The sequence below is a fragment of the Arachis ipaensis genome, chromosome B6, assembly GCF_059453495.1.
Source record: "Arachis ipaensis isolate K30076 ecotype BB chromosome B6, ASM5945349v1, whole genome shotgun sequence".
In the NCBI taxonomy this organism is placed as follows: domain Eukaryota; kingdom Viridiplantae; phylum Streptophyta; class Magnoliopsida; order Fabales; family Fabaceae; genus Arachis; species Arachis ipaensis.
Window position 1 is genome coordinate 60,424,621 of NC_142441.1, and position 18,522 is coordinate 60,443,142.

The 18,522-nt window shown below is 41.1% G+C and overlaps 1 non-coding gene and 1 pseudogene across 1 annotated transcript; one reads left to right on the forward strand and one right to left on the reverse strand.

Annotated features, from left to right (window-relative positions):
- The first annotated feature begins 1,096 nt into the window (after positions 1-1,096).
- Positions 1,097-18,522, forward strand: part of LOC148555768 (uncharacterized) — a 102,215-nt pseudogene continuing 84,789 nt past the window's right edge.
- On the reverse strand, positions 10,511-10,614 carry LOC148555769 (small nucleolar RNA R71). The gene has a single exon (XR_015886411.1). It is a non-coding gene; the product is annotated as a small nucleolar RNA R71 (small nucleolar RNA).

Genomic DNA, 18,522 nt, shown 5'->3' on the forward strand with positions numbered 1-18,522 from the left:
ATTGGCTGTGGTGAGCACAACACGCCAACCTCCAACTGTTCGGGGACAACATGAAGAGAGCTATGAAGGATACAACAATGATGCGCAGCCTGAGCAAGTCCAATACATGCACAACCCGAGTTCTGGCCAAAATGACTTCCATGGGGACTCATACAATCCCTCATGGAAGAACCATCATGTTCATACCCTAGGTCGAGCTGTCCGACCCGGGATGTTTAGCAACATGGTGACCGACCTCTTCAGGTCCGACTACCCAATCTCTTCTTAAAGAGATTGGCCAAATCAACAGGAAAGCCCAGTAAAGGGCCCAAATAGAGGAACACGACCCAAATCCAAAAGCAATCCAAGCCTATAGAGATAAAGGCGGTTCCCTTGAAGATAAGCTGACTTTACCCAAAATAAGATAAGATAAGATAAGATAACTAACTTATCTTATCAGAAAGGTCAGCCCACACTACTATAAATACACTAGAGTACCCAGGTATAACTCATACTCTGATTCTACAATAAACCTGCTTAATACCCGTGCTAACTTAAGCATCGGAGTCTCTTGCAAGTACCCCCCACCCTCCGGTGACCAAGGATCAGAACTGCAGCCAGTCTAACAAGTCAGACACAACAGCTCCGGCCGCTACCAGCCAGCCGGACATGTCATCTCCGACCAGTCAGAAGATCTCATCCGAGATCGACCTATAGTTTCAGGTAACCCTCGGAACATTGGCGCCGTTGCCGGGGACCTGGAAGTCATCCCATCACCATGGCGGACGAACAGGATAATGACCACAACTCAGATTTAGAGGACAGAATGCCACACAAAACCACGGGTGCCACACCAAAGGACACTCCGGAATCTAACGGAGACAAAAACTCATCACATCCGGGAGTAATAGAAGCATTTCAAGATCGCCTAAAGCAACTCGAAAAAGAAAGCCAGTACCAGCAAGAAATTGGCAAGGATCTTCAAAGAGAGGTAAGGTGACGTCGAGAATTAGCAGATAAACTCCTACAACTTGAAGCCGATCCCAAAGCAAAGACTAGCCGGACCACCCCTGAAGACAACTCTTGCAAAGATCAAGATCCATTCACTAGGGAAATCATGAAGACTAAAATCCCTAAAGACTTCAAACATCCAGATATGACTTTGTATGATGGCACTACAGATCCCAACCATCACCTTAGCAACTTCAGAAGCAGAATGTACCTCACCGACGCCTCAGACGCCGTTTGCTGCAAAGCTTTTCCAACGACTCTCACGAAGACAGGAATTAGATGGTTCGAGAACCTACCTCCAAAGTCCATCTCCAACTTTGACGACCTGGCCAAAAAGTTCCTGGCCAGATTCTCCATCCAAAAAGACAAGGCTAAGCACGCCCCCAGTCTACTAGGTATTAAGCAAGGAGATCGGGAAAGTTTTCGCAACTACATGGAAAGATGCAACAAAACGTGCTTAGACATTCAAAGCTTACCAACAGAGGCTTCCGTCATGGGCCTCATCAACGGCGTACGAGAAGGACCTTTCAGCCAATCTATATCAAAGAAATATCCCACATCCTTAGATAAGGTACAAGAGCGGGCAGAGAAGTACATCAACATGGAAGAAAATTCCCGACTTGGAGAAGCCTCAAAATCCGGTTTCACCTACCGAGATAAAGATAAAGAATCCAAGAAGAAGGAAGATCGAACAGGCAAAAAAATAAAAAAGTATCATAATTACACCCCTCTTCGGGTGTCCCTTGTGGATATTTACAAAGAAGTCTGTAACACAGAAAAGATACCCCCGGCTTGACCACTCAAAAGCAAAAGAGGAGGAGGAAATCAGAACGAATACAGTGAATATCATCGAGTCCGAGGACATTCCACCAACGAATGCTTCGACTTAAAAAACATCATAAAAAAGTTAGTAAGGGAAGAAAAACTAAATCGGTATCTAGCCACCCGAGATGATGAACAAAGAAAAATACGAAGAGATGAAGATGTCGGACGAGCTGAGCGATCACCTCGTACGCCAGAAAGACATGTCCATATGATACACGGAGGATTTGCAGGAGGTGGAATCTCCAAATCATCCCGCAAAAGATACCTCAAAAAAGTATATCATGTCGAAGGGAAGGAGGAAGCACCCGACATCCCGGCAATCACGTTCACGAAAGAAGACGCATCCGGTATCATCTCAGGACACGACGATCCCATGGTCCTCACCATCATATTGGCAAACGCCAATATCCACCGCACATTAATAGACCAAGGAAGCTCCGCCGATATCTTATTCAAAACTGCCTTCGATAAGCTCGGCTTAGAGGAAAAGGAGCATAGAGCATACCCGAACAGCCTGTTCGAACTAGGTGATACCCCAGTACAACCACTGGGATACGTGTCACTACATACAACCTTCGGAAAAAGGAACCAATCCAGAACACTCAAGATAGACTACATCGTGGTCGACGTGAGTTCAGCCTACAATGCCTTAATAGGTCGAACAACACTAAATCAACTCGGCGCAATAGTCTCAACTCCACATCTATGCATGAAATTCCTAACTACAGAAGAGATAGCTACAATAAAAGCAGATCAAAAGATGGCACGCCGCTGCTATAACGAAAGTCTAAACCTCAGAGGCAGAGGAGAAGAGTTCCATACAATTGAGCTTGGTGGAGTTCAGAGACGAGAGGAACTCTGTCCACAGCCCGAAGGTGAAGTAGAAAAAGTTCAGATCGGAGACACCTCGGACAAAACAACTAAGATTGGCATGATCCTGAAAGGAAATGCAAAGGAATTACTAGTACAATTCTTACGAGATAATGTCGATCTCTTCGCATGGAAAGCTGCAAACATGCCAGGCATAGACCCCAAGCTAATGTGTCACAAGTTGGCGGTATATCCAGGATCTCGGCCGGTACAGCAGAGACGAAGAAAATTTGGGCCAGAACGATCCCAAGCTGTGGAAGAACAAGTACAAGCACTACTGGAGGCAGGATTCATAAGAGAAGTCAAGTACCCGCTATGGCTAGCTAACGTCGTCTTGGTGAAAAAATCAAATGGGAAGTGGCGAATGTGCACCGACTACACCGATCTCAACAAAGCCTGCCCAAAAGATCCTTACCCACTCCCAAGTATCGACGCACTAGTAGATGCTTCATCCGGATATAAATACCTCTCGTTTATGGATGCATATTCCGGATACAACTAAATCCCCATGTATCCACCAGATCAAGAAAAGACCTCGTTTTTGACGCTAAAACCAAATTACTGCTATATTGTAATGCCTTTCAGTCTCAAGAATGCGGGAGCTACGTATCAAAGGCTAATGAATAAAGTCTTTTCAGATCATATCGGAAAGATCATGGAAGTTTACGTGGATGACATGTTAATAAAGACACAAAGTGAAGAGACATTATTGTCCGACCTGGCCCAATTATTCGACACTATAAGGAAGCATGACATGCGCCTCAATCCCGCAAAATGCACTTTTGCAGTAGAAGCAGGCAAGTTCTTGGGTTTTATGCTCACACAAAGAGGAATTGAGGCAACCCCGGATAAATGCCAGGCCATACTCAACATGAAAAGCTCAACTTGTGTCAAAGAAGTACAACAACTCAACAGGAGGTTAGCGGCCTTGTCCAGGTTCCTAGCGGGATCAGCGATAAGATCCCTTCCTTTCTATGCCACTCTAAGGAAAGGAAAGAACTTCGAGTGGACAATGGAATACGAGCAAGCCTTCCAGGATTTCAAAAGTTTCCTGGGACGACCACCTATCCTAACTCGACCACGAAAGGAAGAGCCACTCGTATTGTACCTTACGGTAGGAAGTCAGGCAGTGGCTTCAGCACTAGTTCGAGAGGACGACAAAGGGCAACAACCTGTATACTTCATTAGTAAAGCGCTGCAGGGATCCGAGCTGAACTACCAAAAAATAGAAAAGTTTGCCTATGCTCTCATACTGACATCTCGACGACTACGCCCGTACTTCCAGGCTCACACCATTAAGGTCCGGACCGACCAGCCCATAAAAGGAATACTGCAGAAAACAGATCTAGCAGGCAGAATTTTACAATGGGCAGTCGAGTTATCCGAGTTCGACCTCCAATATGAAGCTCGGACAGCCATCAAATAACAATACTTGGCCGACTTCGTTGGAGAATTCACAGATACCCTGGAAACCCCCACAGAATGGAATCTCTACGTGGACGGGTCCTCAAATAAGACTGGAAGCGGCGCAGGTGTGATAATAGAAAGCAACCAAGGAACCCAAGTTGAGCTTTCCCTCAAATTTGGGTTCCCAGCCTCAAACAACCAGGCAGAATATGAAGCGTTACTAGCTGGTTTGAAGCTGGCTAAGGAGGTTGGAGCTCAAAAAGTCAACATCTTTAGCGACTCACAAGTAGTCACCTCACAGATAACAGGGAGTTACCAAGCCAAAGATCCCACCATGAAAAAGTATTTGGATACCATCTCGGACAACTCAGGGAATATAAGATCTGCCACATACCCCGCGAACAAAATACCCGAGCTGATGCACTCTCAAAGCTAGCCAGCACCAAACCAGGGGGCAACAATAGAAGCCTCATCCAGGAAATACTACAAAACCCGTCAATCTCGGAAGCAGAAAAAGTCCTGGCTATAACAAGTCAGGATCAAGGATGGATGACCCCCATAATTAATTACCTCAAAAAAGAAACACTCCCCACAAATGAGAAGGAAGCAAAGAGGTTAAAACAGGAGGCTCAGTACTACACCATCATAAACAACACCCTATACAATAGAGGGATTTCAATACCATTGTTAAAATGTGTGCCGACCTCTAACACAAGGGAAGTTTTAGTGGAAGTACACAGCGGTATTTGTGGCAATCATCTCGGGGCACAAGCTCTCACCAAAAAGGTACTTCGGGTGGGATTTTACTGGCCAACTCTACAAAAGGAAGCTACAGAATTGGTAAACACATGTCCCCCATGCCAGAAACATGCCAACTTTCACATCGCCCATCAGAAGAGCTCATCAGCGTAACTTCTCCTTGGCCATTTGCAAAATGGGGACTCGATCTTCTCAGACCCTTTCCCCAGGGATCAGGACAAGTTAAATTCCTTATAGTCGGAGTAGACTATTTCACAAAGTGGATTGAGGCAGAGCCCCTAGCCAACGCCACTGCTCAAAGAAGCCGGAAATTCCTATATAGGGACATTGTCACGAAAAGGTAGCCGACTTGAACATAAAGCACCAGTTCACCTCCGTCGAACATCCTCAAGCCAATGGGCAAGCCGAAGCTGCCAATAAAGTCATATTGGCTGGGTTGAAACGGAGACTGCAAGATGCGAAGGGAGCTTGGGCTGAGGAACTTCCACAGGTCCTATGGGCATATCGAACTACGCCACATTCAACCACAAACGAATCACTATTCCGATTAGCGTACGGCGTGGAGGCAATAATCCCAGTGGAGGTCGAGGAAGGGTCGCCTAGAGTAGTCCACTACAATGAAGAAGCCAACTCTCAACTTCAAAGAGAAGAACTCGACCTACTTCCGGAAATCCAAGAAAGAGCTCGGATCAGGGAAGAAGCGCTAAAGCGCCGAATGGCTTCAAGATATAATCAAAAGGTAGTGCCAAGAGGTTTCGCGGAGAATGATCTCATCCTAATCCGAAATGATATTGGAACAACTCGACCCGGAGAAGGAAATTTGGCAGCAAACTGGAAAGGACCCTACCGAGTCATAGAAGTACTTGGGTAGGGCTACTACATACTGTCCGAACTCGATGGCAACCTAAGAAGGTACTATAGCTAGAAAAGGTTAAAGATCTCATCATAGGATGCACTCTTTTTCCTGAAAAAGTTTTTTAATGAGGCACCAAGTTGAGATCTAGATATCATCCGACTTAAAAGGATGAAAAACTCCAACATGTATATATTTGCACTTTCTTTTGAATAAAAAATATTTTAGATATTCTACAAATTCTCTAGATGCATTAATCTGAAGCATTCATCGTCCGATTATAAAGCGACAGATCGGCAGAAAGTGAAAAACAGATTCACTGCACGATCACGATAAAAGACCAATAAAGATGAAAACGTGATTCATCTAAAGGTCGACCAAAGAAAGACAGAAACCACCTTCTACAAATCGGCAAAGATGAACACAGAATAATGCAAGAAGTTATCGAAAGTGATCCAAAAAAAAGAACCTGACGAGGTCTTATGGATTGCTAAATAATAACTTAAAGACTGGCCGACGTTGAGAAGTCGGACCAAGTCAACCCAAGTTATCAGCAAATCCCTGGAAAGAGGTCTGGCCAACCCTATAGAAGAGGAATTGCTGTAACTTAGAAGAGATCGACATAAAGAAGTCGGTCTCCTACGACAAAAAGTTATAAAATTAATCCCTGAAAGAGACCCGACAAAGGTCCAAGAAATAGGATTACAAAAATAACTTAGAAGAGATCGACATAAAGAAGTCGGTCTCTGATGAGCGGATAATTTATACGCTTTTTGGCATTGTTTTTAGTATGTTTTTAGTAGAATCTAGTTACTTTTAGGGATGTTTTTATTAGTTTTTATGTTAAATTCACATTTCTGGACTTTACTATGAGTTTGTGTGTTTTTCTATGATTTCAGGTATTTTCTGGCTGAAATTGAGGGACTTGAGCAAAAATCAGATTCAGAGGTTGAAGAAGGACTGCTGATGCTGTTGGATTCTGACCTCCCTGCACTCAAAGTGGATTTTCTGGAGCTACAGAACTCAAAATGGCACACTTCCAATTGCGTTGGAAAGTAGACATCCAGGGCTCTCCAGCAATATATAATAGTCTATACTTTGGCCGAGTTTAGACGATGTAAAAGGGCGTTGAACGCCAGTTCTATGCTGCTGTCTGGAGTTAAACGCCAGAAACACGTCACAAGCCAGAGTTGAACGCCAGAAATACGTTACAAACTAGCGTTCAACTCCAAGATTGACCTCTACACGTGTAACATTCAAGCTCAGCCTAATCACACACCAAGTGGACCCCAGAAGTGGATTTATGCATCAATTACTTACTTCTGTAAACCCTAGAAACTAGTTTATTATAAATAGGACTTTTTACTATTGTATTAGACATCTTTGATCAGTTTTATGCTATCTTAGACTTTCATGGGGGCTGGCCATTTGGCCATGCCTGAACCATTGTCACTTATGTATTTTCATATGGTAGAGTTTCTGCACTTCATAGATTAAGGTGTGGAGCTCTGTTGTTCCTCAAAGATTAATGCAAAGTACTACTATTTTTCTATTCAATTCAACTTATTCCGCTTCTAAGATATTCATTCGCACTTCAACCTGAATGTGATGAACGTGACAATCATCATCATTCCCTATGAACGCGTGCCTGACAACCACTTCCGTTCTACCTTAGATTGAATGAGTATCTCTTGGATCTCTTAATCAGAATCTTCGTGGTACAAGCTAGATTGATGGCGGCATTCATGAGAGTCCGGAAAAGTCTAAACCTTGTCTGTGGTATTCCGAGTAGGACTCTGGGATTGAATGACTGTGATGAACTTCAAACTAGCGAGTGCTGGGCATAGTGACAGACGCAAAAGGAGGGTGAATCCTATTCCAGTATGATCGAGAACCTCAAATGATTAGCCGTGCTGTGACAGAGCATTTGGACCATTACAAGAGGATGGGATGCAGCCATTGACAAGGGTGATGCCTCCAGACGATTAGCCATGAAGTGACAGTGCATCGGACCATTTTCCAGAGAGGATAAAAAGTAGCCATTGACAACGGTGATGTCCTTACATAAAGCCAGCCATGGAAAGGAGTAAGACTGATTGGATGAAGACAGCAGGAAAGCAGAGGTTCAAAGGAACGAAAGCATCTCTATACACTTATCTGAAATTCTCACCAATGATATACATAAGTGTTTCTATCCTTATTTTATGTTTACTTATTATTTAATTTCTAAAACTCCATAACCTTTTGATATCCGCCTGTCTGAGATTTACAAGGTGACCATAGCTTGCTTCATACCAACAATCTCCATGGGATCGACCCTTACTCACGTAAGGTTTATTACTTGGACGACCCAGTGCACTTGCTGGTTAGTTGTATTGAAGTTGTGAATGAAAAACGATTTATTAAGTCGTGCGTACAGAGTTTCTAGCGTCGTTGCCTGAGATCACAATTTCGTGCACCAAGTTTTTGCCGCTGTTGCCGGGGATTGTTAGAGTTTGAACAACTGACGGTTCATCTTGTTGCTCAGATTAGGTAATTTTCTTTTTGTTTTATTTTCAAAATTTTTTCAAAAACCTTTCAAAAATTTCTCATTTGTTTTCGAAAAAAAAATGTTTTCAAAAAATATATTTTTCTTCAGAATTTTTAAGAATGAATTCTAGAGTTTCATGAAGCATGTTGAAGCCTGGCTGGCTGTAAAGCCATGTCTAATTCTTTTGGATAGGGGCTTCCAACCATCAGCATAGAGGCAAGTTAATTGGAATGTCAGCCGTGGCATGTCTGAGTTACATACTAAAGCTTGGCTGGCTATTAAGCCATGCCTAACCCTCGGATTGGAGCTTTAGACTAAGAATACAAGATTCCTGGAATTCATATTAAAAAATTTTGAAATCCTTATTTTCTTTTTCCTATATGTTTTTTCGAAAAAAATATACAAAAATCCAAAAAAATAAAAAAAATCATAAAAATAAAAAATATTTCATGTTTCTTGTTTGAGTCTTGAGTCAAGTTGAAAGTTTGGTGTCAATTGCATATTCATCTTGCATTTTTCGAAAAATTCATGCATTCATAGTGTTCTTCATGATCTTCAAGTTATTCTTGGTAAGTCTTCTTGTTTGATCTTGATGTTTTCATGTTTTGTGTCTTTTCTTGTTTTTCATATGCATTCTTGCATTCATAGTGTCTATACATGAAAAATTTTTAAGTTTGGTGTCTTGCATGTTTTCTTTGCATTAAAAATTTTTCAAAAATAAGTTCTTGATGTTCATCTTGACATTCAAAATGTTCTTGGTGTTCATCTTGACATTCATAGCATTCTTGCATGCATTCATTGTTTTGATCCAAAATTTTCATGCATTGAGTCTTTTTCATGTTTTTCCCTCTCATAAAAAAAAATTCAAAAATCAAAAAAATATCTTTCCCTTTTTCTCTCATAAATTTCGAAAATTTGAGTTGACTTTTTCAAAACTTTTTAAAATCTAGTTGTTTTTATGAGTCAAATCAAATTTTCATTTTAAAAATCTTATCTTTTTCAAAATCTTTTTCAAAAATCAAATCTTTATCCCCTAATTTTCAAAAATAACATCATCAATTAATGTTTTGATTCAAAAATTTCAAGTTTGTTACTTGCTTGTTAAGAAAGATTCAAACTTTGAGTTCCAGAATCATATCTTGTGATTTCTTGTGAATCAAGTCATTAATTGTGATTTTAAAAATCAAATCTTTTTCAAAACTAATTTCAATCATATCTTTTCAAAAATATCTCTTTATCTTATCTTTTTCAAAATTTGATTTTAAAATATCCTTTCTAACTTCTTATCTTCTTATCTTTTCAAAATTGATTTTCAAATTTGTTTCAACTAACTAACTAACTTTTTGTTTGTTTCTTATCTTTTTCAAAACAACCTAACTAACTCTCTCTCTCTAATTTTCGAAAATATCTTCCCTCTTTTTCAAAATTTCTTTTTAATTAACTAATTATTTTCATTTTTGATTTTAATTTTCGAAAAATTACTATCCTTTTTCAAAAACTATTTTCGAAAATCACTAACTCTTTTTCAAAAATAATTTTTGAAAATTCTCCTTCTCTCTCATCTCCTTCTATTTATTTATTCATCTACTAACACCTCTCTTCATCCCACATCTCTGCTCTCCTTACCATTGTGTTTCTTTCTTTACATTACATTCTTTTCTTTTTCTACTCACACAGGGGAACCTCTATACCTGTGGTAAAAAGGATCCCTATTATTATTTTTCTGTTTCCTTCTCCTTCATATGAGCAGGAGCAAGGAGAAGAATATTCTTGTTGAAGCAGATCCAGAACCTGAAAGGACTCTGAAGAGGAAACTAAGAGAAGCTAAATTACAACAATTCAGCAAGCACCTTTCAGAAATTTTCGAACAAGAAGAGGAGATGGCAGCCGAAAATAATAATAATGTAAGGAGGATGCTTGGTGACTTTACTGCACCTAATTCCAATTTACATGGAAGAAGCATCTCCATTCCTACCATTGGAGCAAACAATTTTGAGCTTAAACCTCAATTAGTTTCTCTGATGCAGCAGAACTGCAAGTTTCATGGACTTCCATCTGAAGATCCTTTTCAGTTCTTAACTGAATTCTTACAGATATGTGATACTGTTAAGACTAATGGAGTAGATCCTAAAGTCTACAGGCTCATGCTTTTCCCTTTTGCTGTGAGAGACAGAGCTAGAATATGGTTGGACTCTCAACCTAAGGATAGCCTGAACTCTTGGGATAAGCTGGTCAAGGCTTTCTTAGACAAGTTCTTTCCTCCTCAAAAGCTGTGTAAGCTTAGAGTGGATGTTCAAACCTTTAGACAGAAAGAAGGTGAATCCCTCTATGAAGCTTGGGAGAGATACAAAGAACTGACCAAAAAGTGTCCTTCTGGCATGCTTTCAGAATGGACCATCCTGGATATATTCTATCATGGTCTATCTGAATTGGCTAAAATGTCATTGGATAATTCTGCAGGTGGATCCATTCACCTAAAGAAAATGCCTGTAGAAGCTCAAGAACTCATTGACATGGTTGCTAATAACCAGTTCATGTACACTTCTGAGAGGAATCCTGTGAGTAATGGGACGCCTATGAAGAGGGGAGTTCTTGAAATTGATACTCTGAATGCCATATTGGCTCAGAATAAAATATTGACTCAGCAAGTCAATATGATTTCTCAGAGTCTGAATGGAATGCAAGCTGCATCCAACAGTACTCAAGAGGCATCTTCTGAAGAAGAAGCTTATGATCCTGAAAACCCTGCAATAGCAGAGGTGAATTACATGGGTGAACCTTATGGAAACACCTATAACCCCTCATGGAGAAATCACCCAAATCCCTCATGGAAGGATCAACAAAAGCCTCAACAAGGCTTTAATAATGGTGGAAGAAATAGGTTTAACAATAGTAAACCTTTTCCATCATCCACTCAGCAACAGACAGAGAACTCTGAACAAAATACCTCTAATTTAGCAAACTTAGTCTCTGATCTATCTAAGGCCATTGTGAGTTTCATGAATGAAACAAGGTCCTCCATTAGAAATTTGGAGGCACAAGTGGGCCAGCTGAGTAAAACGATCACTGAAATCCCTCATAGTACTCTCCCAAGCAATACAGAAGAAAATCCAAAAGGAGAGTGCAAGGCCATTGACATAGTCAACACGGCCGAACCTGGAGAGGAAGGGGAGGACGTAAATCCCAGTGAGGAAGACCTCCTGGGACGTCCAGTGATCAATAAGGAGTTTTCCTTTGAGGAACCAAAGGAATCTGAGACTCATCTAGAGACCATAGAGATTCCATTGAACCTCTTTATAACCTTCATGAGCTCTGACGAGCATTCATCTTCTGAAGAGAATGAGGATGCTACTGAAGAGCAAGTTACCAAGTACCTTGGTGCAATCATGAAGCTGAATGCCAAATTATTTGGTATTGAGACTTGGGAAGATGAACCTCCCTTGTTCACCAATGAACTAAGTGATCTGGATCAACTGACATTGCCTCAGAAGAAACAGGATCCTGGAAAGTTCGTAATACCTTGTACCATAGGCAACATGATCTTTCAAAAGGCTCTGTGTGACCTTAGTTCAGGGATAAACCTCATGCCCCTCTCTGTAATAGAGAAACTGGGAATCTTTGGGGTGCAAGCTAATAAAATCTCATTAGAGATGGTAGATAATTCAAGAAAACAGGCTTATGGACAAGTAGAGGACGTGTTAGTAAAGGTTGAAGGCCTTTACATCCCTGCTGATTTCATAATCCTTGATACTGGGAAGGATGAGGATGAATCCATCATCCTTGGAAGACCTTTCCTAGCCACAGCAAGAGCTGTGATTGATGTTGACAGAGGTGAATTAGTCCTTCAATTGAATGAGGACTCCCTTGTATTTACAACTCAAGGTTACCCTTCTGTAAACATAGAAAAGAGGCACAGTAAGCTTCTCTTAAAACAGAGTCAACCGGAGCCCCCACAGTCAAACTCTAAGTTTGGTGTTGAACCCACATATCCAAACTCTAAGTTTGGTGTTGGGAAGTCTCAACAATGCTCTGAACATCTGTGAGGCTCCATGAGAGCCTACTGTCAAGCTATTGACATTAAAGAAGCACTTGTTGGGAGGCAACCCAATTTTTATTTATCTAATTTTATTTTTCTTATTAGGTTCATGATCATGTGGAGTCAAAAATAAATATAAAAATTGAAAACGGAATCAAAAACAGCAGAAGAAAAATCACACCCTGGAGGAAGACCTTACTGGCATTTAAACGCCAGTAAGAAGCATCTGGCTGGCGTTCAACTCCAGAACAAAGCATGGTTCTGGCGCTGAACGCCCAAAATGGGCAGCATTTGGGCGTTTGAATACCAGAATTGCACCCTGGAGAAGAGCTGGTACTGAACGCCCAAAACAAGCATGGTTCTGGCGTTCAACGCAAGAAATGGGCAACAAATGGGTGTTTAACGCCCAGAACAAGCATGGTTCTGGCGTTCAACACCAGAAATGGGCAACAAATGGGTGTTCAACGCCCAGAACAAGCACCAATCTGGTGCTGAACGCCCAGAGTTGTGTGCAAGGGCATTTTACATGCCTAATGGGTGCAGGGATGTAAATCCTTGACACCTCAGGATCTGTGGACACCACAGGATCATCTCAGGATTTGTGAATCTCACAGGATCCCCACCTACCTCGCCCTCTCTCTATCCATTCATGGTCATCCCTTCTGTTTTCCATTTACCACTCACATCCATACACCCACCTACCTTCAAAAGTCAACATCTCTTTCCCACCCAATCCCACCCATATGGCCGAATACACCTCTCCCTCCTCTCCTCCATATTTTTGTCTTCTTCTTCTTCTATTCTTTCTTCTCTTGCTCGAGGGCGAGCAAAATTCTAAGTTTGGTGTGGTAAAAGCATAAGCTTTTTGTTTTTCCATTACCATTAATGGCACCTAAGGCTAGAGAAACCTCAAGAAAGAGAAAAGGGAAGGCAATTGCCTCCACCTCTGAGCCATGGGAGATGGAAAAATTCATCTCACAAGCCCATCACTAAGAAAAGGATGGAGCAAACAGGAGAGCCTATTCATGGATCTCAAGAAACGCATGAAGCTCATCACCACGAGATCCCGGAGATGCCTCAAATGCATTTTCCTCCATAAAACTATTGGGAGCAAATCAATACCTTCCTAGGAGAATTAAGTTCCAACATGGGACAATTAAGGGTGGAACATCAAGAGCACTCCATCATCCTTCATGAAATAAGAGAAGATCAAAAAGCAATGAGGGAGGAGCAACAAAGACAAGGAAGAGACATAGAAGAGCTCAAGGACATCATTGGTTCCTCAAGAAGGAAATGCCACCATCACTAAGGTGGACTCATTCCTTGTTCTTATTTTCTGTTTTTCGTTTTCTTAATGTTAAGTGCTTATCCATGTTTGTGTCTTATTACATGATCATTAGTAGTTAGTAACTATGTCTTAAAGTTATGAATGTCCTATGAACCCATCACCTCTCTTAAATGAAAACTGTTTTAATTCAAAAGAACAAGAAGTACATGAGTTTCGAATTTATCCTTGAACTTAGTTTAATTATATTGATGTGGTGACAATACTTTTTGTTTTCTGAATGAATGCTTGAACAGTGCATATGTCTTTTGAAGTTGTTGTTTAAGAATGTTAAATATGTTGGCTCCTGAAAGAATGATGATAAGGAGACATGTTATTTGATAATCTGAAAAATCATAAAAATGACTCTTGAAGCAAAAAAAAGCAGCAAAGAACAAAGCTTGCAGAAAAAAAAATATAGGCGAAAAAAATAAAAATAAAAATAAAAAGCAAGCAGAAAAAGCCAAAAGCTCTTAAAACCAAGAGGCAAGAGCAAAAAGCCAATAATGCTTAAAACCAAAAGGCAAGGGTAAATAAAAAGGATCCCAAGGCTTTGAGCATCAGTGGATAGGAGGGCCTAAAGGAATAAAATCCTGGCCTAAGCGGCTAAACCAAGCTGTCCCTAACCATGTGCTTGTGGCGTGAAGGTGTCAAGTGAAAACTTGAGACTGAGCGGTTAAAGTCAAGGTCCAAAGCAAAAGAAGAGTGTGCTTAAGAACCCTGGACACCTCTAATTGGGGACTTTAGCAAAGCTGAGTCACAATCTGAAAAGGTTCACCCAATTATGTGTCTGTGGCATTTATGTATCCGGTGGTAATACTGGAAAACAAAGTGCTTAGGGCCACGGCCAAGACTCATAAAATAGCTGTGTTCAAGAATCATCATACTGAACTAGGAGAATCAATAATACTATCTGAACTCTGAGTTCCTATAGATGCCAATCATTCTGAACTTCAATGGATAAAGTGAGATGCCAAAACTATTCAAGAGGCAAAAAGCTACAAGTCCCGCTCATTTAATTGGAGCTATGTTTTATTGATAGTTTGGAATTTATAGTATATTCTCTTCTTTTTATCCTATTTGATTTTCAGTTGCTTGGGGACAAGCAACAATTTAAGTTTGGTGTTGTGATGAGCGGATAATTTATACGCTTTTTGGCATTGTTTTTAGTATGTTTTTAGTAGAATCTAGTTACTTTTAGGGATGTTTTTATTAGTTTTTATGTTAAATTCACATTTCTGGACTTTACTATGAGTTTGTGTGTTTTTCTGTGATTTAAGGTATTTTCTGGCTAAAATTGAGGGACTTGAGCAAAAATCAGATTCAGAGGTTGAAGAAGGACTGCTAATGCTGTTGGATTCTGACCTCCCTGCACTCAAAGTGGATTTTCTGGAGCTACAGAACTCAAAATGGCGCGCTTCTAATTGCGTTGGAAAGTAGACATCCAGGGCTTTCCAGCAATATATAATAGTCTATACTTTGGCCGAGTTTAGATGACATATTGACCGCCAGTACTACGCTGCTGTCTGGAGTTAAACGCCAAAAACACATCACAAGCCAGAGTTGAACGCCAGAAATACGTTACAAACTGGCGTTCAACTCCAAGATTGACCTCTACACGTGTAACATTCAAGCTCAGCCCAAGCACACACCAAGTGGGCCCCAAAAGTGGATTTATGCATCAATTACTTACTTCGGTAAACCCTAGTAACTAGTTTATTATAAATAGGACTTTTTACTATTGTATTAGACATCTTTGATCAGTTTTATGCTATCTTAGACTTTCATGGGGGCTGGCCATTCGGCCATGCCTGAACCATTGTCACTTATGTATTTTCATACGGTAGAGTTTCTGCACTCCATAGATTAAGGTGTGGAGCTCTGCTGTTCCTCAAAGATTAATGCAAAGTACTACTGTTTTTCTATTCAATTCAACTTATTCCGCTTCTAAGATATCCATTCACACTTCAACCTGAATGTGATGAACATGACAATCATCATCATTCCCAATGAACGCGTGCCTGATAACCACTTCCATTCTACCTTAGATTGAATGAGTATCTTTTGGATCTCTTAATCAGAATCTTTGTGGTACAAGCTAGATTGATGGCGGCATTCATGAGAGTCCAGAAAGTCTGAACCTTGTCTGTGGTATTCCGAGTAGGACTCTGGGATTGAATGACTGTGACGAACTTCAAACTCGCGAGTGCTGGGCGTAGTGACAGACGCAAAAGGAGGGTGAATCCTATTCCAGTATGATCGGGAACCTCAGATGATTAGCCGTGCTGTGACAGAGCATTTGGACCATTTTCACAAGAGGATGGGATGCAGCCATTGACAAGGGTGATGCCTCCAAACGATTAGCCATGCAGTGACAGCGCATCAGACCATTTTCCAGAGAGGATAAAAAGTAGCCATTGACAACGGTGATGTCCTTACATAAAGCCAGCCATGGAAAGGAGTAAGACTGATTGGATGAAGACAGCAGAAAAGCAGAGGTTCAGAGGAACGAAAGCATCTCTATACACTTATCTGAAATTCTCACCAATGATATACATAAGTGTTTCTATCCTTATTTTATGTTTACTTATTATTTAATTTCGAAAACTCCATAACCTTTTGATATCCGCCTGACTGAGATTTACAAGGTGACCATAGCTTGCATCATACCAACAATCTCTGTGGGATCGACCCTTACTCACGTAAGGTTTATTACTTGGACGACCCAGTGCACTTGCTGGTTAGTTGTATCGAAGTTGTGAATGAAAAATGATTTATTAAGACGTGTGTACAGAGTTTCTGGCGCCGTTGCCTGAGATCACAATTTCGTGCACCAGTCTCCTACAACGGACAAGTTATAAAAGTAATCCCTGAAAGAGACCTGAGAAAGGTCCAAGAAAGAGGATTACAAAAATAACTTATAAGAGGACGACATGAAAAAGTCGACCTCCTACAAGCAAGTTATAAAAGTAATCCCTGAAAGAGACCTGACAAAGGTCCAAGAAAGAGGATTACAAAAATAACTTTGAAGAGGATGACATGAAGAAGTCGACCTCCTACCAACAAGTTATAAAGTAGTCCCTGAAAGAGACCTGACAAAGGTCTAAAAAAGAGGACTACAAAAATAACTGGAAAAAGGACCAACGAAAAGAAATCGGTTATGGATTGCTAGTAAGAGCCAGAAAACCGAAATACAAGTGGAGTACACACATCCACAACATCAAAGGATCCAAGCTATGAGCAATAAGCACAAAAGCAATTAAAAGAGGCCGAGTAGCAAGGCTCCAGTATTCTAAAACCTGGAAAGGTGCCAAGACAAGTGCAAACAAGCATGCTATAGAATACAATATTATAAAGCTTTAGGGTCAAGCCCAAAAGCTTGAAAGCCACTTGTTTTTTAAAAACAAAAGTTGCTAAACAAGCAACCAAAAGGAGTACCAGCAGTCAGCAAAATATTCAACTATACAAAATAAAGAGTTTTAAAGCCCACATGCCGGGCCAACTACACAAATATCCAAAGAAAACTCAGCTAAAGATTAGAAGTCTTTTTAGTAGCATCAGTCTGGGGTGAAGGAGGGCGAGCCTGGAGAATCACAGCATCCATGGTACCATCATCCCGGTTCAAGATCTGACAGTCCGGATCAGAAACAAAATGACCAACCTCAACCGGAGGAATCGTAGAAGCGGGCACCTTGGCAAAAAGCACAGGGGGAGGATCAACATCATCATCATCTTGGTCGTCGGGGACAATCTTACCATCCCTCACAATATTGACCAAGCTAAAGAGAGTAAGGTCAACCTCAGGAGCAAGAACTTGAACTTGCTCTTTTAGATTATCATAGGCAGTGTTCACGCTGCCAACGAGGTGACCTTGAAGCTCAGAATAGTCTACTTGGGCAGACTCCAGCTCCTCCCTCAGACGTACCACCTCCCGATAAGATGTAACATAATTGTCCTTATGCCTCAATGCCGTGTCCTCGGCCAACTGTACAGAAGCCGCCAGAGCAAGGGAACTCGCCTTTTCGTTCTCCAGATCCTTTTCCAACTTCGCTACCTTCACCTCAAGCTCTTCTTTCAAGCCCTTCATCCGGTCGAACTCCTGTTTAGCCTCCTCCATAAATTCTTTGGTGGCATGGAGAGGAATTGCTATAAATTCTTTGGTGGCATGGTGAAGGATTGATACATCATCCATGGCGAGGGCACCGTAGGGACGGATTTGCTGATCTACGAACTCGATTGCATTAAAATCAGGAGCGTCAAGGTTGAAAGGCTCAATTTTTTTTTGTTTCTTGTTGGGAGGAGCACCAGAAGTAGTGGCAGAAGTCTATGGAGGATCAGTCAGACGAACCCGAGGAGTGGGGATAACCTTCCTCGGCCCAGGAGAACTCGGCACGGGCGGCTTCACTGGAACTTGAGAAGATCCCTCTCCGACCGCCTTGGCCGAGATGTTTTGAGCAGCAGCAGCCTTCTTCGCCTTCTTGTAGGCCTTCATGGAATCATTGTTTTTTGACATCTCTGAAAATATAGAATCAACAATAAGGATGAGTTACAACATAGGAGAAGCAAAACTAAGAAACAAGTATAAGAAACAAGTCAGACAGTACCCAAAGCAGTTCGAACCAAAGATGGATCACTCAAAAATCTTTTTGTATCCAGATGGGGTGGTTCCCCCCACAAATCTTCAAGAACAACTACAAAAGCCCGCTCAACCTCATTAAGCATATCCCATGTATAACGAGGCACTCTCACATTCTTTTGTCACTCTAGAGGAAAAGCAGGCTTGTAACAACCCTAATTTTCGAGTATGCGAGATCTTTTCTGAAGGCATGGATTTTGCCAGAAGATCAGTAAAGGGAACACCTCTTCTATATCAACAAGTATCTCAATCCTCATTGTCATTATGTCATCCTTAAGCTAGAACCTTTTCC